General features: G+C 38.9%; 1 protein-coding gene and 1 pseudogene across 2 annotated transcripts in view; both read left to right on the forward strand.

Annotated features, from left to right (window-relative positions):
* Nucleotides 1–27,149, forward strand: part of KCNH8 (potassium voltage-gated channel subfamily H member 8) — a 366,134-nt gene that overhangs the window by 51,905 nt on the left and 287,080 nt on the right. The gene's annotated exons all lie outside the window — the stretch shown is intronic.
* LOC114205762 (U2 spliceosomal RNA) lies at nucleotides 7,401–7,500 on the forward strand (annotated as a pseudogene).

Below are 27,149 nucleotides of genomic sequence, written 5' to 3' on the forward strand. Positions count from 1 at the left end.
TTTTGAGCTAGGTGTTGGTGACGGTATGTTTATCTTCACCATCTTTATTGTTCCTTTTTTACTGATGAAGAAGTAAGATTCAAAGTTGAATGAACTAGTCATCCCATAACCAAAATGTGACGGGCTTAATCCAGACTGTCTCTCTTCTGTGTCCTTTCTGCTCCATCATGATTAAACCCCCGATGAAAGTGTTTATGAAGCTTCTATTATAGAGTTAGGGAATTTCAAAGTCTGATGATAGTTTCTTTGGAGGGCACCCAAAATTGATTGAAGAGAGATCTTATGGGTCAGAATCAGAGAATATCATAGACAGTGTTTGATTTTAAGTACTAAATTGTTAAACACTTTAACAATTTAGTTAATGGAGAAAACAATGTGGATTAGTTTAGGTTAAGGAATGCTTCGTGGAGAGGTGGGATTGTCTTATTTTAAAAAGTTAGTTAAGAAGTAGAGACCCTTTTAGGGTAAGTTAAGTGCATTAAGAGGAAGGCCATCATAACTGAAAGTGGCAGTAAAACTGGTTAATAAAAACATACACATAACTTGTGTAATCAAATGTTTCCCCAAGCCTCACAAGCTATGATCATAGGAACACACTCCTCTTTGACCAGCTTGAGGCCCCGGGGAACCCACCATGCCTTTTTCCTGCCATCCTCACCTACACCCGTACTCACTCAGGGGCTGCTGCCTGGCCACCTACAGTTCCAAGACTCCATTATGTTCATTCTTCTTGCTGGTTGTGAAATGATTCCTTTCCCTGCCCTTTTCTGCCTTTTTAGAAGGAATCCTAGAGCAGAGCTGCTTGGCTCTGGCATTATGGGCTTTCCTCCCTTTGATTCCCATAGCCCTGTTCTTCCTCAAGGTACATTCATACTGACAGAGTAGATGAATCATAACGGATTCATATCCCATCTTGTCTCCATCCCCAATAGAGAAGCTCTCTCTGGTCTCAACACCCAGGTAGGCCTGGACATTTGCTTCATCACTTGACAGTGGAGTATCTATTACCCTGTTTGTGTTTTGGCAGAAGTTATTGATTTGGTTGGCTGCAGTGTTTTGCCTCTCAGTACAAAAGTGAAAGAGAAAGATACTCCATCTACCGGATAATTCCCCGGGAGCCAGGGTACAGCGTGTGGCCCAAGTTCAGCCAATCAGATGTTGCAGCCTGCAGCTGATTCTGGAATAAGTGACCCAGGAAAAGAAGGGTCAGTTAGGAGCCATGACGAATATAGCAAGGTTCAGCACTGATGGCAATGGCTTCTAGCAGTGGTCATATTTTGCAGAGGCATCAGAGTCTTGTCATTGGACTTGCTTGCTTCTTGGTCCTCCAGCCCAGATCTTTACTGGGTCCTGCTCTTTTTTCAGTTTGCATCTTTCTCTAGCCTTCTTGCAGATTCTGCCAAATCTTATCTATTTCGATCAAACATTCGGAAGATAGAATGTTAGAAAATGTTTGTTCATTTGCTTTAAAAAAATATAGCTCAAATTAATTTATTTTTCTTATGACAAAGTGCTCTGACTCCAAACAAAAGACGCTGTTGCCAAGTCTGGCTTATTGGGCCATGCTGACTTTGCTAGTGCCAGATTCTCCCTAAGAGAACCCTGGCTTGCTCTTTGTTGAGCTGTCATTTTCCTCTATCACCCCAGAAGTGGCCAGGTGTAAGTGCATATGCCTGATCTCATGAAAGACAACTTAACTCCTTTTCTGAAACTGCTAGTTCACATGTATATTGAGAAAAAGATTAGGTACGATTCAAGGAGTGAGGAGAAAGAAGGTACCACCTAATTCCATGTGTTAGGAACATTACATTTTTGTTCTGATCCCTATTACTGATATTTTCATCTCACATGCTCACACCAGTGTCAAAATGGGCACTTTTACCCAGTGAGAGACTCTGAAATGGAAAAAAAAACAATTGATGTTTTCAGTAGAAAACTAGGTATTCTTTAGCAACATGCTCTTCCTAACTATCTGATTATATGTAGGTCTTGGTACCTTTCCTTGTCTTTGTAAATTTTAGACAATTAAAAATGCAAATGATTCTTATTCCTAGAGATACAAGTGCTTACACACTGCCTTGGACGCATAAAACCCTATGTAAAAGCCTTTGGTAACTCCTTATATACAAATAAATTTTGTTTTAGGTTAAATTGACTTCCCTTCCTCTTCTATGGAAAAAGCCAGTTTTAAATCTATTTTCAAGTTCATTTCAACATTTCTTACTGCCTATGTATATGGTTCTTTGGATTCTCCTTTGATATACTGTAACATCTGACTGGTTATCTCATTAATTAATAAGTTAAATAGGAACACAGGGCAAACAGGGATCCCATTACTTTTGTCCAAACCTGTAAAATAGTATTGTAAGGAGTTTCCTGTTTTCAGTATCTTTCTCCTTGCTTTTTTTTTTTAAGATTTTATTTATTTGACAGAGAGAAAGAGACAGCGAGAGAGGAAACACAAGCAAGGGGAGTGGGAGAGGGAGAAGCAGGCTTCCCGCTGAGCAGGGAGCCTGATGGAGGGCTTGATCCTAGGACCCTGGGATTATGACCTGAGCCGAAGGCAGATGCTTAACGACTGAGCCACCCAGGCGCCCCTCTCCTTGATTTTGCTTTACAAGCCACTAACAGATTATTATTCTGAAACAATGCTCTACTCATTTCATTTTGGCCATTTCTCCCAGTGACTTCTAGGGTCAAATAGAAATATTTTGAACGACTGACTTTAGAATTTAACATCCCCCCACCCCACACATCTTGCCCTATATACTCCAGTATTATCTCACAAACAACATAACTTGTATTACTCATCTTTGTTTTCTGTATTGGGAGGCCTTCTTCCACTCTGATTTACCAAGTCCAATAAATCCTGAAAAGTCAATTCCATTCCATTTTTACCTCTCCCATAAAATCTTCCCAAATCTAACTGGTGTAGAGCCATTGTCCCCACTGTAACGTGTCTATTGAGCCATTCCGCAGTCAACCTCGCAAATTGTTTCAGGGCCATGGAGGCATTTATGTGTCATGTTCTTAGAGGCAATATGGTACAGTAGTTAAATATATAGGTTTTGGAGCCAGGCTGTCTGGCTACAAATCTCAGCTCTGCCTCTTCTTCCCTCCACAACCTTGGGAAAGTCATATAACTTCTCAGTGGTTTGGTTTCTTCACCTCTAACAGGATAATGAGAACTCCTGTATAATTACATGAATTAATATATGTCAAGTGTTTATAAATATATTTGGTTCAAAATTAAGTGTCATGTAAACTTTACCATTATGGTTAACATTATTTCTATTTTACTCATTCTTGGCTTATTTTCCCAACTGAATTTTAAATTATTTGAGGAGAGAAATAATTTTTTATTGAAGTACAATTGAGATACAACATTGTATTAGTTTCAGGTGTACAACATAATGATTCAACATTTGTATACATTTCAAAAAGGTCACCACATTGTCTATTTACCGTCTGTCACCAAAAAAAATTGACATTTTTTTTCTTGTGATGAGAACTTCCGAAGATTTACTTTCTTAGCAACTTTCAGATTTGCAATAAAATATTATTGACTCTAGTCCCCAGGCTGTACATAATATGCCCATGACTTTCTTATTTGATAACTGGGAGTTTGTATCTCTTGATCTCCTTCCCCCGTTTTGCCTAACCCCAACCTACCTTGTCCTCTGGCAACCACTATTTCGCTGTGTCTTTGAATTTGGTTTTGTATTGTTTTGTTTATTCATTTGTTTTGTTTTTTTTAGATTCCACATATAAGTGAAATCATATGGTATTTCTCTTTCTCTATTTGCCTTATTTCATTTAACATAATATTCTTGAGGCCTATGCATGTTGTTGCAAATGGCAAAACTTTATTTTTTTTTATAGCTTAGTATTCCAGTGTGTGTGTGTGTGTGTGTGTGTGTGTGTGTGTGTGTGTGCCACATCTTCTCTATTCATTCATCCATCAGTGGACGCTTAGCTTGTTTCCATATCTTGGTTATTGTAAATAATGCTGGAATGAATGTAGGGGTGCAGATACATTCTCAAATTAGTGTTTTCTTTTTCCACATGTAGCTGTAGATTTGTTGTGTCTGTGGGAGGAGGTGCGTTCAAGATCTTCCTATGCTTCCATCTTGAACAGCCCTGGAAAGAAATTATTAAAAAACAGACAAAAAGGGGCACCTGGGTGGCTCAGATGGTTGGGCGTCTGCCTTCGGCTCAGGTCATGATCCCAGGGTCCTGGGATCGAGCCCCACATCTGGCTCCCTGCTCGCTGGGAGGCCTCTTTTCCCTCTCCCTCTACCGTTCCCCCTGCTTGTGCTCTCTTGCTCTCTCAGTCAAATGAATAAATAAAAAATCTTTAAAAAAAAAACCAACAAAAAAAAACAGACAAAAAAACCTTTTGTAGTGTGTGTGTCACAAATGTGATGCTTGACCACTTGGTAAAAAGGACTTATCAAAGGCTTTTGTATTATTTGTTTCAGAGGTACAGGTCTGTGCTTCAACAGTCTTATACAATTCACAGTGCTATATGTTAAAAAAAAAAAGAAGATAGTAGGAAGGGAAAAATGAAGGGGGGTAAATTGGAGGGGGAGATGAACCATGAGAGACTATGGACTCCGAGAAACAAACTGAGGGTTCTAGGGGAGGGGAAATGGGTTAGCCTGGTGATGGGTATTAAAGAGGGCACGTACTGCATGGAGCACTGGGTGTTATGCACAAACAATGAATCATGGAACACTACATCAAAAACTAATGATGTATGGTGATTAACATAACATAACAAAATAAAATAAGAAAAGGCTTTTGTATAGGGTGTTATGTGTTGAAGGCAATGTTCAAGCACTGTGCAACAAGGTATTGGAAAGGTTGGATCAAGAACTACTTCAGTAATTCCAAACATGCAATAGTTTTTTATTCATCTCTAATCAACAGACATTTATTGAGTATCCACTGTGTGCCAGACATAGAGATCAATCATAGGGATTCAGAATGAACAAGTAACCATTCCAATCCTTAAAGCACTTAACATTCAGTACAGGAAAATTAATAAGCAAATGAATAGGGGCAGTTCATTGCTGAACTTTATACTAGAAGTATGCATAAGCATAGGATACAGTGGAAAACGAAGTAATGACAGAAATGGTTTCTCCAAGGAGGTTTTTTTTTTTAAAGATTTATTTATTTGAGAGAAAGAGAGAGAGAGAGCACGGAAGAGGGAGGGGAGCGCAGGGAGAGGGAGAGAGTCTCTAAGCAGACCCACTGCTGAGTGCGGAGCCCAACGTGGGGCTTGATCTTACAACCCTGAGATCATGACCTGACCCAAAACCAAGAGTCAGATACTTACCCGACTGAGCCACCCAGTGCCCCCAAGGAGGTGATTTTTAAGTGAGCCCAAAATAGAAGGCATTGGGAAGTAAAGGTATGAAGTGTTCTGAGAAAGCAGAGCACATTTGTGGAGGCCGGAACCAACATGGCAGGTAAGAGAACTCCAGTGGGATAAGGCTCGGCTACGACACAAAACAAAGCTGGAGAAGTAGTCAGGCTCCATCCTTCCATAGAAAAGATTCAGACCATTTCCTGTGGCCAAAAAAGAATGGGTGGAGATTCGATTTTCTATAAAATGATTAATAAAATTTATAGACTATTGATTCCAAGTGATGCTTCATTATAATATTACAGAGATAAGGATGTATCCTCTGTGAGCACAATTGATGTGATAGTGATTCTTGACACCAAGAACAGCAGACTTTCCCAACCAGTAGCAACCAACCAATCTCCACCCCTCAAAGATGTTTTCAGTGTTTTCTTAACACAGGGAAATATACTATATTTGGTTTTTAGGGTATCTCTGAGAGTACAGAATCTTAATAAGTATGACATAGCTTATGAGATGAATTAGCTGGTCCACTGAGAATAGGGGTTTGCAAAAAGAAGGACATCTCAGAAAATATGGAGGGAAAAGAGATGAGAAGAGAGGGGTCTCAAGCAAGGCCACCACCCGGAAGGGCCATAGAATAACTAGAACCTCAAAGTAGTGTTTGCTGGCAGGTGAGCAGATGATGAAGACTGGCTGGCTGACCAACATCTTCCCGTCATCAGCCTCAGGTTTACGGCAGAAAACTATGAAATAGAAAATGCTGTAGGAAGGAATGGCTTGCCATTTTGAAAGCTGTTTTTCTCTCACTTCAAACACTTAACTTCCACCATGCTGCATGTTCTTGTATTCATTTTGTTGTGTCATCCTATTAATATATAAAATCTGATAGTTATTCATTGCTAATCAGGTTGAAATAAATCATGTTACATGTTAAACTGAGCTTAATTTATCCTCTCTTTTGCATCTGACAGGGTGCTTTTAGAACAATAGTTTCCACAGATGTCAGAGCACAAACAAACCTTCATTAGAAGTGGTTCTCTACTATTACATAAACTATGATGAGAAACAAAGGACATCATGTCCTAAGAGGTGATGTCAATCATCTAAGAAAAGAATACTCCCTCAAATTTGTAAATATGAATTCTTTACTTGCAATATTAAAGTTCTTGTAGCTGCTGGATAAAAACTGTTACTCAGATAATTCATGCAGTGGAAATGTGCTTAAGTCTTTAGTTCCTGGGAACAATTCATGTATATATTATATATTTATATACCTACATGAAACTAAAACGATATGTACATAAAGATATGTATTTTTAAAATTCCTTAGCAATGGATACCAAATTTTCTAATTATAAGGAACTGTCTTTTATCCTCATAAACAAAGATATATCTAGTAAAATATGCAAATCACCAACTCTTATGACAAATGACAGAAGAAAGTAGTGTGTGATATAATATTGCTGTTTCAATTTAAAAAGTGAGTAGTCCTGGGCGCCTGGGTGGTTCAGTTGGTTGAGTGACTGCCTTCGGCTCAGGTCATGATCCCGGGATCCTGGGATCGAGTCCCACATCCTGCTCCCCTGCTCAGCGGGGAGCCTGCTTCTCCCTCTGCCTCTGCCTGCCACTCCCCTTGCTTGTGCTCTCTCCATCTCTCAGAGATAAACAAACAAACAAATAAATGAAATCTTTAAAAATAAATAAAAAGTGAGTAGTCCTGTCTTGATGAACTGGGCTTTATTCAGCTAATTGCATTATCTAGTGCCACAATTAATAATGAAGGAGCTTAGAGGAGGAGGATCTCTTTTTAAACTATTTTGCTATAAACTCTGATGTGATATGAATAACTTGATAAATATTTTTATCGTGAAACTGAGGAATGTAATGTCTTATTCTGTGAATTACTAACAAGGCCTGGTTTAAAAAAAGCTAATTAATCAATTTATTCCCTACATCATTGCAGAAACTAATATGAGGCGGCTTTCAGGGATATAAATAACTGATTAAAAATAAAATTGTTTCAATCGCTTCTCGGCCTTTTGGCTAAGATCAAGTGTAGTATTTGTTCTTATCAGTTTAAAAATAAAATTGTTTTCCATAGAAGAAATAAAAACAAAACAAAAAAATTGGTAAAGGAATGAATGAAGAAAAAAATAAAGGTAGAAAATAAGATAAAGCCCTAAGGATCAGCTTGTTGTAAAAGATGATTTTGAGAAGTTGCTAAATGTGGTTCAAAAATATATCCAGATCAAATAAATAGTAAGCATAAATAACTTGTAGATTTTTATTGTTAGATATTAATTTTTGAAGATAATTAGGGAATGATGAACAATTATTAAGTGAATAAAGCTTACAAAAATTTTATATTCTGAAGAGGAAAAAAAATGCATGTTTTTAGAATTTACTGGAAACCTAAACAATATGGTACCCAAGGAAAGTTGCAAAGCTTTTACTACATACACAGGTGGGATTCCCACTTTTTTTTTCTTTCTTTCTGGAACAATGCTTTATAATCAGGGTATAATTAGTGTTATCCTTAGGTAACTATGGTTTTCAATTTTACCTATGTCCTTTAAAATTTTAAATTAATGTTAGTTCAACTTCATCTTTATCAACTCATTTTTGTTATAGGTTTAGTTTAACCCTATAGTATGTAATAATGTCACTTTATAGGAACAGTAGTTTTGGCCTATGGGTTTCAAAGACTTATTTATTTGAGAGAGAGCAAGGGAGAGAGCAGGGGAGGGGCAGAGGAAGAGTGAGAGAGAATACCAAGCCGACTCCCAGTGAGCCCAGAGCCTGACGCAGGGCTCCATCCCAGGACTCTGAAATCATGACCTGATCCCACAACCCTGAGATCATGACCTGAGTTGAAATCAAGAGTTAGACGCTTAACTGACTGAGGCGTCCAGGCACCCCGGCCTATGAGTTATAAAAAGACAAACTTGGAGGCTTGAAGTTCCTAAATGATTACTTATACACTGAGATTTCATTGGTGAAATTATACCCTTAAAGCTGTGTTGTTTAATTTATGCATAATACATAACTGAGATACTTTCAAGTGAGTCAGTCAAATATAATTAACAATTATTTTCTTAAAAAATTCTATTAGATACTCATAGATGCTAACAACATCTTTACGTGTTTGTTTTGTTCTCCAGTTCTTTGTTTCCATCTAATTATTTTTCAACATTCAAATTTCAACAAATATTTTTTGAGGGCCTATTATGAGCCATTGTGTCATTTAATCTCCCCTTCTCTTCCCCGTGGCTGTTACCCAGGTAAGAAAACTGTCAAAGGATTGTAGTAAGTGACAGTGGAGAGGTAATTAAAGATAAACTTGTAAACATTTTTTAGTATAATACCCTACCAGCTGCCATATAACACAATCCCCTTAGTTATGTCCTTAGTGGATGCCATAATCAAGTCTGAATTTTTATGTCCCTAACCCCGGGTCACACACCTCAATTCAGCAATCTCTTGGAGGCTTGAGAGCTATCCACACTAACATTCACTGAGTCCTCAGTTCAAGACAGAATATGTACACAACATCATAACTCTCTCATCTTAGAACATGAGTTTTCTCTTCAGTAAGTTCTATTCATTTTTCTCTTTAAGTGCTTCACTGTATTGTTACTCAAGGGACAACAAGTTGATTGCTTTCACATTTTAGATCAAAGCTATTGGATGTTAGTTTATATTCTTCGAAAACAATTAGTTTAATTCCATTCTGTTCTAGAAGCCAAATAACACCAACAGAATAAAACAAAACGAGAGGCCAATTCATTGGGTTTGACAGATGCATCACTAACTTTAAAGATAAAAACTGGCAATCTCAATTTCATTAACAGATCTCCTGTACCATATTAGTGAGTTAGGAGAACTCGAGTTCTTGAATTCGAGCTGGAAGTGCAAACAGGCCTCGTGAGGCCGGTGATCATGTTTTCCTGGTTCAGTCTTGGCTTATGCCTGTTGTCCTATCATTCATTCTGGTTTAATGTCTATCCAATTTTTTCAGTCTTTTAAGGAAATATTGTTGTTATTCATTTTAAGATGAGTTGGGTTGTGTTTCATAGATTTCTGCTTTGCGTGCAGCTTCTGCCCTAGTCTGGTCTAGTAGTTTGTGAGACCCATGTGCAATGGAAAGATTTCTCACTCATGTGGTTAAATCTGAAAGACAATGACCAGCCTGTCTCTCTACTCCCAAGCTTTTCCAGCTTCCCTTCAGAGGCTGCACGCCTTGTGCTTGCTGATAAAACAAAGAGCTCTCAGACCTCAGGAACTAAGGACAGCTAACTCCTTCTATGCCAGGTGCACAAAACAGCCAGGACACCGGTGATTGGGGCTAGTAGTTGCTTGTGGTGTGGGAAATGTATGGAAAATAGAGGATGAGCGGTCTGTTTCATACAGAGTTTCTTGTCAATTATTGTATGGCCTCAATCTATGGCTGTATTTTGTGGTTTGAAAAAATTTATATTGCAATAAACTCCTTTGGCAGCAATAACAGAAAAAAAGAAACGAATGTTTAATGAAATGTTAGGTACTGAACTTACAGGTCTAAAAAAAAAAGTTGATGCTAAACATGTAACTTGCACAAAACGTTTGTTGATATTTACTACCCATTATGGGATCTATAGGTGTGTCACTAACCACAACTTCTGGAGAGAAGATGAAAATTTGCTGAGGAATCACCAGTGTTCACTTCAAATTCTATTTGCCTTTTGTTAAAAATTAGTTGGAAATTTAGAAACAAAGTATTCAAAGAATGGACTGGCAAAAATATTCATATTTTGGACATGTAACAAACTGTAATTATTGAAACAATGCTTGCAAACAAGAACACATTGAAATGGTTCCTTACAAAAGGAGCGACTAAACAAATTAAATAATGAGAGCTCAACCAGCATAAAAGACTTAATTTTGGAATTTTATAACTGCACTTTGGAATATCTTGTTATGGGAAGAATGTTTTGTTGTCACTCCTCTTTGACTGAATATATTTATATATTTTGAAGTATTTAAATTTGGCTTAATATTCAAAAGAGATGACTTGTTGGTGTATCATATAGAAACATTTTACATAGAAAGTTATAAATAAAAGGAAAAACCCCAATATCTATAAGGATATTTACATATTTCAATATAAAAATATTAAAATTGAGGTTATACTCCATGTAGCATAATTTGCTTTTTATTTACCAGGTATCTTAGCATTTATAGAGAGAGTATTTTTTCCATTTAAAATTTTTATGGTGTATAAAAAAAAGATTGAAATGCCCCCAATTTCCTATATATTATCCATAAAATGCATCTTTGAAGAAGTTTGCAGGAAATTTAACTACAAAATTGAAAATAATAAGACCATATAGAAAAAAATGCATTTTCAAAAAAATGCTAGTGACATGGTAATAGAGATATATGTGAATAAGAACCTGTTTAAGGGGGAGCCTGCTTCTCCCTCTGCCTGTCACTCCTCTTGCTTGTTCTCTCTCTCTTTCTCTCTCTCTGACAAATAAATAAAATCTTAAAATATATATATATATTAAAATTAACCATATAAAAAAGAGAGAAGGCCATTTCAGGAATTTGATTCTACTGTGATACTGTGAACTGAGGTTGCCACTCTCTGTCTCTCCTCTTTGTCATAATTATTTGTGATCTTGGAAATGCAGTTACATTGGTTAAACATGACTGTGGAGCCCATTCCTCTCTCTAATGGACCAGTTTCAGAATTGACCAAAGCTGAAATTGCAAATGATAGTTTTATTTTTTTAAAAAGATTTTATTTATTTATTTGACACAGAGAGAAAGAGCACAAACAGGGGGAGCGGCAGGCAGAGGGAGAGGGAGAAACAGACTCCCGCGGAGCAGGGAGCCTGATGCGGACTTGATCCCAGGACCCCGGGATCATGACCCAAGCCGAAGGCAGACACCCAACCGACTGAGCCACCCAGGCACCCCGCAGATGATAGTTTTAAATTATGATACCCTCTTCCACAAATAGAGAGAGCTAGAGTTCTCAAGGAGATTAAAAAAAAATGAGGGATTAAAAAAACAAAAAAACACACATCACACAGATGGTTGTCAGGTTTTCTTTTCTTTTAAATTGATATTTTGTCCAAAATATTTTTTATAGTATTTAACCAAAACATTTTAAACTCGTTGAGAGAAGAAAATTGGTACTGGGGAGGAGAATCACACTCCACTGTAAATGAGGTATTGGAAGAGATCTTATCTTCATTCTTATAAAGGGAATCAAGGTGCTTCTAATGAACTTCAGAAACATGGGTCTATTCATTCAAATGCCCCAAGAAATCTTTGTACTTGGTCTTCCTGAGTCCTGTCAAGATAGAGGACAAGTATATATACAAGGAGACCAAGTACTGAGGTATAAGGAGTGTTTTCCTAGCCTTATTTTTTTTAAAGATTTCATTTATTTATTTGAGAGAGAGAGAGAGCACAAGAGGAGGGAGGGTCAGAGGGAGAAGCAGACACCCTGCCGAGCAGGGAGCCCAATGCCGGACTCGATCCAGGGACTCCGGGATCATGACCTGAGCCAAAGGCAGATGCTTAACTGACTGAGCCACCCAGGCGCCCCTTAGCCTTATTTTATGAGTAGATGGTTATAAAAAGAAACCAAAAGAGAGATCAAATGAATACAGTGTTTAAACTACTCATCTACCCACCCACCTACCTGTCCATCCATTCATCCATCTACCTATCCACCTATCTATTCACCCACCTGTGCATCCACTCACCTCTCCACACACCTGTCCACCCACTCAATCATTCATATGTTCAACTAATAATTAATAAGCACATATTTTTACATAATTTATTATTAAAAATACCAACACCTGACCTTGATCTTAAGTTGTGTACAATCTAATGTGGGGATTAAATGTCAATGAGTATATTTCAGTATGGCTAGAAGATTTCTGCTTATATGCTACTATTTGGGGGCAAGATGAGTTCTTTTCTGAGCACTTAGAAAAATATTATCTTAGAATTACCCTTTATGTTAGTAAAATCCTCATCCTTAAGTAAATACAGTTCATCTCCACTTAACTTTTCTAGTTCATTTCGACAAATGTTTATCGATTACTTAGAAGCCAGGCATGGGGGTACAGAAAAAACTGACGAAACACCATCCCTGCACACAAACAAAGAGCACAGGCACACAGGGAAAATCTGAAAATTACCCCACTGATGCTCTAACCAAGGCTGTGGGAGCACAGAGAAGTGCACCTAATCAGACCTCAGAGTGGTGGAGAAGGGAAATGGTATCAGAGAAGACCTCAAGGAAAAGTCTTTTTTGGGGGGCGGGGGGAGTGGAAATGATTTATTTATAAGTATCAGTCATTTTTTTCTAGTAATTATTAAGTAGTAACAGAAGGTAACATAACTAAGTAACTCTTTAGCCCAAGAAAGGTTAAGCAGTGAATTATCTTTGTTCCATTGTACCAGCCCTCCAAAGTATAGGTTAGGATTATACAAGGCAAGAGAAATAATACCTCAGAAATTACCTGCTACCCTTAAACTTCCTGTGCAGGTTGGAATTTGGTTTCTGGACCTTTTTTTGACCTCGATAGGATTCACTTACATTGAGACAGAACCCATGGCCTCTCCCCTAACGGTATCTTTGCTGCACCTCTGGGAAGTCTTAAAGGATGGATGAAAATTAGCCAGATAAAATAGAGAGGGAAGGGCATTCCAGAAGTGGGAAATGTATGAGCAGAGGCACATAGGCAATAAAAGGCATGGTGGAGAATTACAAGCAAACTGGCGCTGTAAACGCATAAAGAGAACGTCTGACATCGTGGGCAGGGGATGGGCTGGAGGGGAAGTCTGGAATCTGTCATGCAGGAACTTCGTGGGCTTTCAAGAAGATTGAGGCTTGAGACATCACTGAACCAGTTTTAAGAAGAAGAGAAAGCTATCAAAGACAAGGAATGGACAGGGGTAAGAGAAGAGCTAGGAAAATGTGACGTCAAGCCTGCCAAAGAAGCCTTTCAAGTAGGAACCTGCCTTTGTAACAATCTACAGAAATGCGCATGCAAGTAAGAAATGAAAAATGGGTTTTGGACAGAGCAGTTAGTTTGCGAGGAAAATATTAAGGCTAAATGTAGACAGTATTATTCTGCTCTGTAGACTTGGTGGCTGGCACATATGGGTGCTCAAAAAATGTTTGTGAGACAACGAAAGAATAAATAAGTTACAGTTGGTCCTTGAGCAAGGTAATGGTTGGGGTGCCAATTCCCATGTAGTTGAAAATCTGTGGATACCTTGACTCTCCCAAACTTAACTACTGATACCTTACTGTTGATTGGATGCTTACCAGTAACATAAACAGATTAACAGATATTTTGTATGTTATATGTTTTATTGTACTGTATTCTTACAGTAAAGTAAGCTAGAGAAAAGAAAATGTTCTTAAGAGAATCCTCAGGGAAATAGCATTTACAGCACTGTATGTAAAAATCTGCATGTAAGTGCACCTGCTCAGTTCAAACCTATGCTGCTCAAGGGTCACTGCATATTGAGTTATACTGAATAAAGGACCTCTTTTGAGAATACAGAAGCAGGTCTCTGTGCCTAGATTACTATAATGGTCTAACATTGTATCAAGTATTATATCTAAGAAAATGGTGATAATACTTCACGCTATGTTCATGTTATGGTAATACAAAATAATCTGTTAATATCTATGAAGTATTTTGAGACTCTCAGAAGTAGGCATTGCAGCGATATATTTTTATTATGTCCTTTTCCATACCAATATGCACAAATAGACGACTGAATTATGCCAGTGACAAAATAAGTCCAATGTGTAATTGGACTCATTTAATTTAGAAGTGATCATTTTTATGTCCTGAAATATGCCAAGTTGTGTCTAGAAGGCTGTGAAGAGCTGTCTTATGTAGCTAATGGCTTTTCTCACCAAAAATTTAAAAGTATATATAATAGTCATCACCAGCATGATGCATTCTGGATATTGAAGGTGGAGTAGAGGGAGATTTTCTTGCATGAAATTTTCATGTAATTGGTACAGATTTAAGGATGACTTTTTTCTATATATGGTTCAAGGTATTCAGTGTATCTACTATCAATTGGCAATTCTAAGATTTTTAAAAATAAGAAACTACAGCTGAACTTACTAAAACTCTAACAATATAGCCTTTGCCTGTTCATCTTCTTACTCTGCAAGTTGAGAGAGTCAAATGCTAAATGCTACAGAAATTAATTTCTCAAGATTCAATTGCAGTTTAAGGAAATGAGTCATTTACTCTTCTTGTCAATGCTGCAAGAGAGGAGCTCTGCAAAAGTTTGCCAGTTTGAAAATTTCTATATTATGTTTTTACTCATAAGTGGACGTTTCAGTCTTTGTACTTACTTTCAAAGAGTATACATCTAACGTTTCAAATGTCATTATTTTTATTTCTTTTTTTTTTACTTTTTAAAAAAATTTTATTATGTTATGTTAATCACCATACAGTATATTATTAGTTTTTGATGTAGTGTTCCATGATTCATTGTTTGTGTATAACACCCAGGGCAATGTGTTATACACGTGCCCTCTTTAATACCCATCACCAGGCTAACCCATCTCCCCAGCCCCCTCCCCTCTAGAACCTTCAGTTTGTTTCTCAGAGTTGAGATACCACCTCACACCAGTCAGAATGGCTAGAATTAACAAGTCAGGAAACGACAGATGTTGGCGGGGATGCGGGGAAAGGGGAACCCTCCTACACTGTCGGTGGGAATGTAAGTTGGTGCAGCCACTCTGGAAAACAGTATGGAGGTTCCTCAGGAAGTTGAAAATAGAGCTACCATATGATCCAGCAATTGCTGGATTTGGGGTATTTACCCCAAAGATACAAATGTAGGGATCCGAAGGGGTACCTGCACCCCGATGTTTATAGCAGCAATGTCTACAATAGCCAAACTGTGGAAAGAGCCAAGATGTCCATCGACAGATGAATGGATAAAGAAGATGTGGTATATATACACAATGGAATATTATGCAGCCATCAAAAGGAATGAAATATTGCCATTTGCAACAATGTGGATGGAACTGGAGGGTACTATGCTGAGCGAAATAAGTCAATCAGAGAAAGTCATGTATCATATGATCTCACTGATATGAGGAATTCTTAATCTCAGGAAACAAACTGAGGGTTGCTGGAATGGTGGGGGGGTGGGAGGGATGGGGAGGCTGACAGTGGAGCACAAAATTATTTTTATTTCTATTGTGCATCTTCAGTATATAATAAAATATTGTGAATGATCTGTTCAGAAATTGTCCGAGTGCTACCAAATAATAACTCTTAGGGTTATATTAACACCCTGATTCTATTTGGACATGTTTTCAAGGATTTGAAAGATTGAAAACAGTGATGTTTGATTCTCCATCAAGCTCGTATGACAGAACACTTGTCTGTATTGCAATACTGCTGAGTACCACAAGGCACAAATAAGTATAAGTTTTAATCCTTATTCTCAGAGGTTTGCAAGCCTGTTGGGGAGAAGGAACCATATATAAGTCACTAAAAGAACAATTAAGTGCCGAGCATGTTTTTAAAAAAAATTCTTTTAATAAATACATGTGAGCAAATTTGTTTTCTTTATTTATCTTTAAGCACTCTCTGTACCCAAAGTAGGACTTGAACTCATGCCCCTGAGATCAAGAGTTGCACGCTCTACCAACTGAGCCAGCCAGGTACCTTGAGTGCTAAGCACGTTAGAGCCTCCTGCATGTGTGGAATGAGCTTAAGGATGGGGGAGAACCATAGGCTCAGGACATCAAAGGAGGCTTCATGGGGGAGATATTCTTTCTCCTATTTTTGTTGATGTTGATAGCAGTCCCAAAGAGAAATTTGTTTTACCCAATTTGTACTAGAATCCCCTTTATGAGTGGGAGATGGGAAAAAGGGAACTGAATGTGTTGTTCAAAAGAGCTCAGGGTTAGAACAAGGGATCAAGAGATATCAAATCTTTAACATTTTGAGACCCAAGGGGTGCTTTTCCATCGTCTCCTTGTTCAGAAAACAGAACAGGTCTGCTATGAGCGTAGCTAATTTTTACTCAATCCTTTGAGACTTGCAGTAGTAGGGAAGTGGATCCTTAAAGGATTTGAAAGTCTTTTATGCTTTCCCAACTCCTTCCTTGGCTGTTTTAGTAAGAGCTTTTATTTAAAGCATTACGACTTTTTATTGTAAAAGATTCATTGTGATCACCATTCCAAGCAAACAAATAATCTCTTTTGTGCTTAGAAGTTTATTTATTAATGAAAATAATTCACTAAAACATAGTTTTTTTCATTTGGTAGAATAGTTTGTATTTCTTGAACACAATGTCATTGCACTTCCTAAGGCCAAGGAAGTATATTCATCTAGAAAATAATGCTGATAAATTTAAGAAAAGATTTGAGTCATTTTAAAATAGGTTCTTGCAAGCAAAGCTAAATTAATCTTTAGGAGTTTGGAGGGTTATTTAACACTTACCCAGAGATTGGCTATTACACTGTCAAGCATTCAAACTAGTCATGTGGACTGCCTCAAATTGTCCAAGAGATTTAAATTCCCTTACAGAGGTAAGCAAATGATCCAGTTTTCACATCTGTTCTCAAAGCACAGCTCCGTCTACTGGATTCCAAGCAGAAAGCAGTTTTACTTAGAGGGAGATGTATTGTCAATGGTAGTGTGAAAATTGAGAGAAGCATTGCTTGTTCACTCCAATTGCCAATGACGGAAGTCACATCCACGAGCCATATGCTTGCTGAGGAGGCGGGCAGAAATATTAGTGGAAGAGTTGCAGGTATCTGATGAGTTATCCATCATCTGTGTAATGTGTACTCCTGTTTTCCCACTATTACTACAGCCTGGGCTGGAATGAGACAGGAAGGCCTCAGGCTTTGAGCTCCAAGAAGAGAATTCTTGAGGGAGGCACTGGACAGCCCTGAGACTGGAGATTCGGTTCAAGAGACCAGCATTCCAGACCTCCCTTTGCCAAAAGTAACCAGGTGGTCTTGGACAGTTAACACTCTTCGCTGGTGCTCTCTTTCTTTCTTTGCAGAATGTGGAGTTTGAGCTAGATGATTTCCAAGATCTCTCCCAATTCTAACAAAAGGCCCTTTTAGAATTTCCCACTTATTTCTAAGAAAACCTTTAACATTGTAAGAGTGAAGAAACTTGCCATTGCATTTAAGAATGAAGAGAGAAAGACAAGGAATGGACAGCAGCCCTAAACTCAATTATGATTCCTTTTCTATCTCCTTGCTTTCTCTTCTGCCCATTGTCTGATTTTCTCTAAAGTGACATTACCCAAATGCATAAAATGAAATTATATCCTTTCAGATTGTACATCTAGTTATGTGATGATTAACATCCTGATTATTATACAGGGCTTGGTAGAAAATAATGCAAGAGCCCTACCCCTAGCTTGAATAAAGCCTTCTATTTGGTGTTCCAATCTCATTTAAAGTGTAAGATGTGAGAGAATTAATTTTATTATTTCACCTTCTTTTGTATGATACTATTTTTTTTTCGACATTGCTTTCTTCAAAATTGTCTTTATATTTCTGAAATTTCACTGTGGTGGGTTCCGAGCCATTGTGAAATGGCTGTGTTAGTGTTTTTTTTTTTTTTAAGATTTTATTTATTTATTCATGAGAGACAGAGACAGAGAGAGAGAGAGAGGCAGAGGGAGAAGCAGGATCCCCTCTGAGCAGGGAGCCTGATATGGGCTCCCTGGACCCTGGGATCATGACCTGAGCTGAAGGCAGATGCTTAACCATCTGAGCCACCCAGGCTCCCTGGTTATGTTAGTGTTACAGCATGTTAAGTTTCATACACCTATCTGTAAAAAAAAAAAAGTAATAAATCTGGGCAATCACATATGTCCTAATAGTAGTTATTCACGTTTCCTAGCAAGTCAAATGAGAGATAAAGGACCTTGGCAAGAATATGATGGTTGGTTTCTTTGACAGTACCACCTGGATAGAGCTCTGTTAGTACCACACTCTGGAAACATGGTGAATTTCTGATAATCGTGCTAATAGCTACCTTTTTCACAGTAATATGAAACCAAAATTTTCTCAGGAAAACTTTTCCTTGCTACCTAATATTCAAATATTTTTATTTCAGTAATGCCTAGTAAACATCACTATTCTCAACCCTCATTTAGATTACCTCAGTTCTCCAGTGTGACTACAGTACTTGATGCTTTCATGGACCACATGTTTTAGTCACTTATTCTACATATATTTATGACATGCCTGCCATTTTCAAAGCATGCATAGGGTAATATGGGCAGAAAAGTCCGTCCCCACCCACAATAACTTATATTGGGGAAGGAGTAAGAAAAACCTAGACAATGATAAAAATGCAAGAACAAAATGCCAGTGTGACAGTGATAGAATAAATGTCATCAGGAAATGCATGATTTATTTCCAAATGGGTTAACACCAAGAACTTTGATTTAAAGGCAGGGAGTTTACTGCCAAATGGAATAATGAGGGGAGGCTCCATGGAGGAGGTGGGGCTTGAGGGAGCGTTGAGAGACATGGATTGGAATAAACAGAGAAGGCAGGATGGTATGAACCAAGGCGGTGTTTCTCAAAGGCTCTGTACCACTGCTGATATGCACAATATACAGAAGTAACATTAAATAATGTTCAACTATGCAGTGACAAGAGTTTTCTTTTTCCAGTCATCTTTCAACACTTTTATTCAGGAAAAAAAGGCCTCAATTTCATGCTGATGCATCTGTAACCTTTTTCCATACTGTTAATTAACTAGTCCCTCTCTCCTCCCTTTGTTCCTTAACATATAGGCCCAAATATGATAGCAGACTACAGTAACTAGAATTCAACAAAAATGGCTTCAGATTGCATTTATTTTTTAGTTCTCTTCACCTTATGGAAAGTAATGCTAGATTTCTATTTAAAGTTGTGGTATAAAGTGTTTTAATCAAATAAATATATTTAAGTGAAAACTTCAATAATTCAAGGAAAAATGGAGGCAAGTACGAATAAAGTATTATGTAGACAGTGCAAAATTTGTTTGGGTGGTATATGAATGAATTTGGGAAAACACTGAATTATAATATAATTTATACTTGGGATAGTAAGTAGTTCCATGTGGTAACAAGGAGAGTCATGCTGGAAATTTTAACCAAAATATTATTAAAAAGATAGGCTGTGAATAGATCAAGGAGATCAGGGAATACTAGATTCATGAACATTATTCATGTTGTATCTTTTTTTGGGATTCCATTACTACCTCCTTTATTCAAATATTAATAACTATGGTTTGCTGATTCCTTTTTAGATACTAGGTATTGTATTAAGTATTTTACATATAATTATCACATTTTTTATCACAACTATGGTAAGAGGAAGGTATTAGCTTGAGTTTGGAGTGATGAGTCTTACAGAAGGGTAAACGGCTAATTGCTAATACAGTTGAGTTTGGAGCCCAAGCCAATTTGATTACAAAGTTCCTATTCTTCATTATGCCTAGAAACCCTACTCATCCTCAGGCCCTGACCTGAATACTAGCTTTTTCCGTCTAAGCCCAGCTTTCCAACAGATGGCCGATCTCCTCTTTGGTCTTTCTGCAGCTAGCTCTATGCATTTCTGGGTAGTAATTTTCTTCACCCCTTCACTAGAATTGCTTATCCAGCCTCTACTGGACAAGGTTGTGAGAGCCCAGATGGCCTGTTCACGTGTCTGAAGGCATCCAGCATTGTACTTCCTTCAGGATCAAGGCTCTTGTTGTTTGAATTGTGCTAAATTTTCTTCTTTTGCTATGGCTTATCACAGAAGTACAGCTGTACCACCTCAGCGTGGAAGTGGGAACAGGAGCTCTGGGGAAGATAACTCAGGAACTACCTGGAAAGGCTTTGCCTTTGTCAGATTCCAAGAATCTAATTAATTAATTTTGAATAAATCAGCAACTTTTTGGATTTTTTAAATCGTTTTGGATTTTTTTTTTTTTATACCTGAGTTTTATAATGTCTGGGTTAAGTAGAACAGAAGTGGATACCTGGTAATTATAGACTTTTAGATCTCAGAATAGAATGTTAAAGAGTATCTTACCCAACTCCTTTATTTTATCATTGAGGAAATTGAAGACTAAGCAGGTTTCATGAGTTCCTTAAGGGCATAGAACAAGTTAAGGGCAGACCTTTAACTAAAGATATCTCGATTCCTAGTAAATTATCTTCGATATTGATGGCTTGGAGCTTGGAGGTCATGTGCTCCTTCTTTTCATCCAGTGTTGGAATCCCTATAGTATCTCTGACTGATGGACAACAGATGCAGAGCAGGGAACAGGAACACATTATCTTTGGAAGCAGTCTACTCCATTTTAAATTAAAATTTCCTCTCTTAAATCTAGTATAACTTCACAATCATATCTGTTGCTATAAACCCCGGAGTGTTCCAGGGCTCCCTTTATGGAAGCTGTCCTCTTCACATCCACATCCACTCTTGTGATCCTATCCTTCTCAAGACTTTAAATACCTCTATACATTGAGGACTTCCAAATTCCTATCTCTAGACCATTCTTTTCCTATGAACTCCAGATCCATGTATAATTGCCTGCTGGGATACCTGCCTTTGAATGTCCAGTAGACATCTCAGATTTAATACCAAAACCCGAAGTCTTAATTATACCTTTCCATGAAAAAGCTCTCCCCTATCCCCTAGTCTTCTTTATCTCATGAGACTATATTTTTTCAGATCCCCCGGGGCCAGGAACCTGAAGTCATACTGATGTGTCTTACTCTCTTTCATTGTGCATCCAAACCATCATCTACCTCATTAGCTCAACTTTTAAAATTACTTCCAGAATCCCACAAATTCTAACCAACTCCAGTGTTCTCATTGTAGTCCAGGCTCTCAATTTGTCTTACACCGACAACTCCCCCACCACCTTGCTTGCACAACCTGTTCTCTTCACAGCAGCTGAAACATAAATCAAAGTCCTCACTGTGGTCTGGAATCTCCTCATGATCTGAAAGCTCCAGCTTTCCTCCGGCCTTTGTCTCCCACTCCTCTCCCTCTCACTCACATGGCTAGGTACCATGCCTCTTCACTGTGCCTTGAATGGGCCACACGAACTTTCACTTCCAGCCCTTTGCACCTGTACTTGCAGACTCTCCAATTAACACACTCTTCCCTCTGATAGGCCCACTCACACCCACTCCATCAGCTGCCTTCACTTCTGTGCCCACCTAATCAGAGAAGGTTTTGCTGCTCCAATACATTATCCCAATACTCTGAATAATCTATGTTCATAGCATTCATCACCATCTGACACACTATGCATTGACATGTTTGTTGTTTTTTAGCCTCTGCATATCACACAAAAAGTGTGAGCTCGATGAGAGCTGGAATTTTATTTTATTTTTGTTGTTTCTTGCAGTTTTCCTCAGCATCTAGAATAGCATCTTCAAAGGCAATAAATATTCGTTAAATGAATTTCTCCTTCAACTTTTCTATTTAGCAAGGTCTTTTATTCGTACTGTGTTGTTTCTGCAACTCGCATGCAGGAATTTGCCTTTATTCCAATAAACACTATAATTTTAGTTTGGGGTCATTAGGGAAAGTTGGTAAAAATCTTTTCAAGCCTGGAGTTTTTGCTAGAAAAAGTTAATTTTCTATGTTAATTTATGTTTCTTTTATGTTGATTTATGATGATTATTAATGTTAGCCACAGTTACCATGTATAGAACACTTATATGACTAGCACTCTGCCAAGTATTTTACGATATTATTTTACTTGATCCTTACAATGACTCTGAGTCAACAGCTTTGGGCAGAGTCCCTACTTACCCCCTTTATGGCAGTGCTGGAGGTAAACTGGATGCTTGGTGTTTCTAGAAAGAAGTAGATAGGAGCAACCTGCCATTTCTGTGAATGTTTTCCATAGCTTGGTATCACATGGCAATGATGAAAAGACCAATAGCAATTGCTACTATCTATTGAGTACTTACCGTATACCAGGAGCTGTGCTTGGCACTGTACAAAACGTTATTTAATCTGTGCAACAATTTTATATAATGGATGTTACCCCTGTTTTCTAAAAGAAGAAACTGTACAGACTGAGTACTAGTAAGGGTGCAGTTGAAACCCCATCTAGGTCTCCTTTCCGGGGCTGGAAGTACTATGTGGGTTACTAATTTGTTGTTTCAGCTCCCAAAGCACTTTTCAGTATATGCTCAGTGTTAACTGAATTCCAGTAGAGGGTGCTACAGGGACACTGCAGGTGTCTGTGGGGGGTGGGGTGGGGGAGGGGACGTGTTCTTCCGTCCATTTCAGAGGGGTGTTGGAGGTTGGCGGAGTGAGTGAAGACTTAGCCTAGCCTTAATCTTTCCACAGCCCTCTTGACAAAAACCAGAGCCTCAGTGTGGCTCCCACCTGACCCCCCTACTCCCATCAGCATCGAGATTTCCACCACACACACCCACATTATCAGTTGCTGATCATCCGCTCCCGCTTGCTCTCTGAGCTCCAGCGGGTGGTGACCAATGGCTTGCTCAGCAAACCAGACCACATTCAGCCTGGCCAAACCAGTGTACTTCTCTGGGCTCTGGTGGCCTGAACCACATTTTTCTTCCAGTTTGCCCTTCCTGGGATTTTTCTCCCTCAGTCCTAGCATGCTATATAGTTTTATCATAGTGATTACTTATACTAAAATTTTTCTGTTTAACTTACTGAATGATTTCTATATCTGATTGGATCCAGACTGCTATAGGCCCATCTCGTAGCTGCTAAAAGTATTGGCTGGTAAACTCCCAGATGCCCCCTTCCTCAGATAATTGCCCTCAGCTAATGGGAGCTGCCTTGTCCAGGAGGTTAACACACTCCCCAATCCTTCCTCTCCACCCGTGGGCCAGGGCCAATAACTAACCCACAAAAGCCAGCTCCTTGGATTATAAGCAGGTACAATTCAGGGGTATGTTTACCTTCCAGAGTTCCCCTATTGATCAGGTCAAGGTTAAACTTTACCAGAAACCATGGCATTTCTCCCCTTCTCAATTCTGCTCCCCTTATGCTCTCATAAGCTTCTCCTGAGAGTCCTCCCTCAATAAGTTAGGTATATCTTAATCTTTGTTTCAGGCTCTGCATTTGGAGAACTTGATCTCAGACATGTACCAAGGCCACAGAACTAGAAGATAATGAAGTTGGTGATTGTACTAGGCTTATTTGACTCCAAAACCTGTATTCTTAACCTTTATGTTCTCATGACCAAGATAATCTCCTTCTTCTAGCATGTTCTCTCTAACCCGTAATGTCTTCTATGCTGAGCCATCTTGGCTTTGAGGATGGACTGTCACTGGTTCAGAGAGAAGTTTGTGATTACTGTTCAAGGGTGTCTAAGACCTGTGCCCACTGTTATGGAAGGTCCACATGCCCCTTATCTGCTCTGTGAAGGCTTACATACCCCCTGCTGTTATTGCCTTGGTTCTGTATCTCCTTTTCTCCACCAAAGAATGTGGATCAACATCCTAGTTGGAACTCTACCTTTCCAGTTCCCTGAAGTGTGTCGGCTAGTTTAGCTAAATCACGCTGCACTTCTTCAATCATGTTTATTTGAGGTAAACTAATTCTCTGTGCCTTAGGATTTGTGCACTGGCATTCACTAAGATTCAGAAACTAAGGTGACAGCTTGACACTTTAATGCCTTTTAGGTAAATAATAGTTTTTATTGGGGGCCATAGAAGCAGGTTTATTTATAACTCCTGCTAGCACACACTGGCACTTAACGGGGGTTGTGGGTGGGGGGAGACAGTTGACAGGCTGTTCAGGGACCTATGACAACTAGGAGGACCTAGATTTGCCAGAGATTTTGTGTCAATCTTGAAGGTAATTGGGCCAACACTGCATGAGAACAGCTTGTTTCAGCCCATTCCATTTTCAGATGCTCTGATGTAGAGTGAAGGATTCAGCAGACAAGTCAACCAGTCTTGGCTGTCTCTTTTCCATGATCCCAACATGTATTCTGGTTCTGTGGTTTGTTCTTTTGATCACCATCTACAGATTCTTTTGGGGATTTCTCTGCCTAGCCAATGCTCCCCAGTTGACCCTAAGTGACTCCTATTTTCTTATTTGGTATTAATTACTTGACAGTGACACAACTTTTCTCCCTTCCCCCCCACCAAAAAACAAACTCATAAAGAAAGAACAGGTGTTCTTCTTAGTAGGCTCTCCTTTCTTCAGGGAGGCAATCTACTCTGCTGCAGAAGGTGGTTCCAGTCTTCAGCACTGCCACATTTTCTTTGTGGCTAGGTGAAGTACAGCTGTAGCTAATTCAGTCACATTTTTAGTTGTCCCACGGTTAGATGAAATTATTAGCCATCTCTACAGAGTGTCAGCAACTGCAAATAGAATGTGCCTTTGAAGGCAGCTGAATCCAACTGGGAATTGAGAAATTAATAGGAATTTAGAATAATGGGCATGCTTGCAATGAACCACTTATGGGTTCAGAAACCTAGTTCCTCTGGTAATTTGAATGAGCAGTTTTGCTAATAAAGTTTGTTTATGTTTAGTGAACCTGCTGGCTCTACCTGTCATTCACAAACAACTTGAGTTATCACTTTCCCATCAAATTTTGCCCTTTCCCTTAGCTTGATAGGCTCTTGGAGCTGATTTTCTTCATGTAGGCAAGGAATGGAGAGAGAAAAAATAGGAAGAGGTTTGAGCATTAGCTGGGGCAAGCTGGCCTCCCTTTACATCAGGGTGAAGTGTGTTTATTTTATGCAGCTAATGGATGAAATTCAAATGGTGCCACGTTTATTTGAAGATTTAGTTATTATTTGAGGGAGAGAGTGAGAGTGCGAGCGGGGGTAGGGGCAGAGGGAGAGGGAGAGGGAGAAAGAAAATCTTAAGCAGACTCCCTACTGAGCCCAGGGCAGGGCTTATCTCACTACCCTGAAATCACGACCTGAGTAGAAATCAAGAGTCAGTTGCTTAACTGACTGAGCCACCCAGGCGCTCTGGTGTCATGTGTATTTGAAAGGGCACATATTCTCAATTGAAATACCCAATTACGATCAATATCTACCGGTAATTCTTGAACCTTTTTCTTAGTAGATCTGCACATGTCATGATCCCCACTCTTCTGACTACAGTGCATTTTACCTTCAGGAAAATGAGCAAATGTCACTGGCAACTTCAACATTTTTAACAATTATAGTGATTCCTCATACCAGGAAAGTGAGTTAGAGTCTGCCTGCCCCCTTGATTTACATGGCCCAAGCCCATTTTGTAGAATTTGTTTTCCCCATGGAACAGAAATGTCTGCCCCTTAAGGAAATGGAAAATGCTGCCCACCCTCCAAATACATCAGGAACCCCTTTTGTGTTCTCTGCAGTTTCCCCAGGGTTTAGAGTGGTGTTCTCCAGGAAACAGCTTTCAACAGGATTGATTTTTCCATTAGGCCCCTGAGATTGCGGCAGCGTGGCAGCGGGCCAGATCCCAGGTGCTCAGACTCCCTGAGAAAGGTGAGGAAGAGCCAGGGATCTGGAGGGCAGGCTGAGCAGGCTGAAAGCATGGCTCTGTGCACGTCAAGTGGAGGGGTGAAGAGCTCACACTGTAGGTTTCCCACTACCTTGTAGCTGTATGAGCAGAGGGCAGGTATTTAATATCTCTGAGACTGTTTCTTCATCTTGAAATAGAAAGTGATGACAGGATGCACCTCATGAGGTTATTGTGAGGATGAAATGAGGGAATCATGTAAAGTCTTGGCACAGCCCCTTGTAAACACCTAATATTTTTGCCTGTGTACCACTATCATCACCGCTAATAGAGCTGAGGGGAAATGATCTGCCTTTGTTGAAAAGCATTCTGTTTTAGTTTATCTAGCCAGTAGGTCTTAAGAACTTTCACCTTGCATTTCTGTAATTTATAAAAATCTGTCTTGTTCAAACTTTTGAAGCAAGTGACCATTTCGTGAGCAGGTGAGCACTCATACATAGGTAAGAGTAGTTGTAATTAACACATACATTGCTTTCTGGAGGCAAAACATTTTAAGAGCTTGAAGAGATTGTCTTTAATATATGATACATTTTTCCTTTATAAGCAATTTTATTTTTTTATTTGTTCATCAAAACCCTTGTCCAGGAAAAATACATACTGATTTATATATTTAACGAATACTTCTATAATTTTTACTGAGTGCTGAGCAAGTTCTATGTCTGTACAAATATTAACTCACTTAATCCTTATTATAACAGTATCAAGTCGCTTCTATTATTATCCCCTTTTTACAAGTACATACATTGAGGCATAAGCCAATTAAGCAAGTTGCTCAAGATCCTGTAGGTAGTGAGCTTTCCAGGCAGGATTCTAATCCAGGCAGGCTGGCCTCGGAGTCTGTGCTTGTAGGTGTCAGGCTAGGCCAGTCTAGTCTGTTTGTATAGTGAGGCTTTGATTTTTTTTTTTTCTTAAGATTTTATTTATTTATTAGAGAGAGAGAGAGACAGACAGAGATAGGGACAGAGATCATGAGCCGGGAGGAGAGGGAGAAGCAGGCTCCCCGATGAGCAGGGAGGCTGATTCGGGGCTTGATTCCATGACCTGGGTCGAAGGCATACACTTAACTGAGCCACCCAGATGCCCTTTTATCCTGAGGCTTTTAAATGACAGGAGCTGGGATTATTTAAATTGTTCTGTGTGTCTGTCAATATGAGATTTCAGGGTTGACATACAGTCACCTTATTTAGTCAGTTTAGGGCTGTGGCATTAACTAGGAATTTCCCCTTT

The sequence above is a fragment of the Eumetopias jubatus genome, unplaced genomic scaffold (genome assembly GCF_037043125.1).
Source record: "Eumetopias jubatus isolate StellerSeaLion01/CBP00866 unplaced genomic scaffold, mEumJub1_p1.0 scaffold_1, whole genome shotgun sequence".
Taxonomy (NCBI): Eukaryota; Metazoa; Chordata; class Mammalia; order Carnivora; family Otariidae; genus Eumetopias; species Eumetopias jubatus.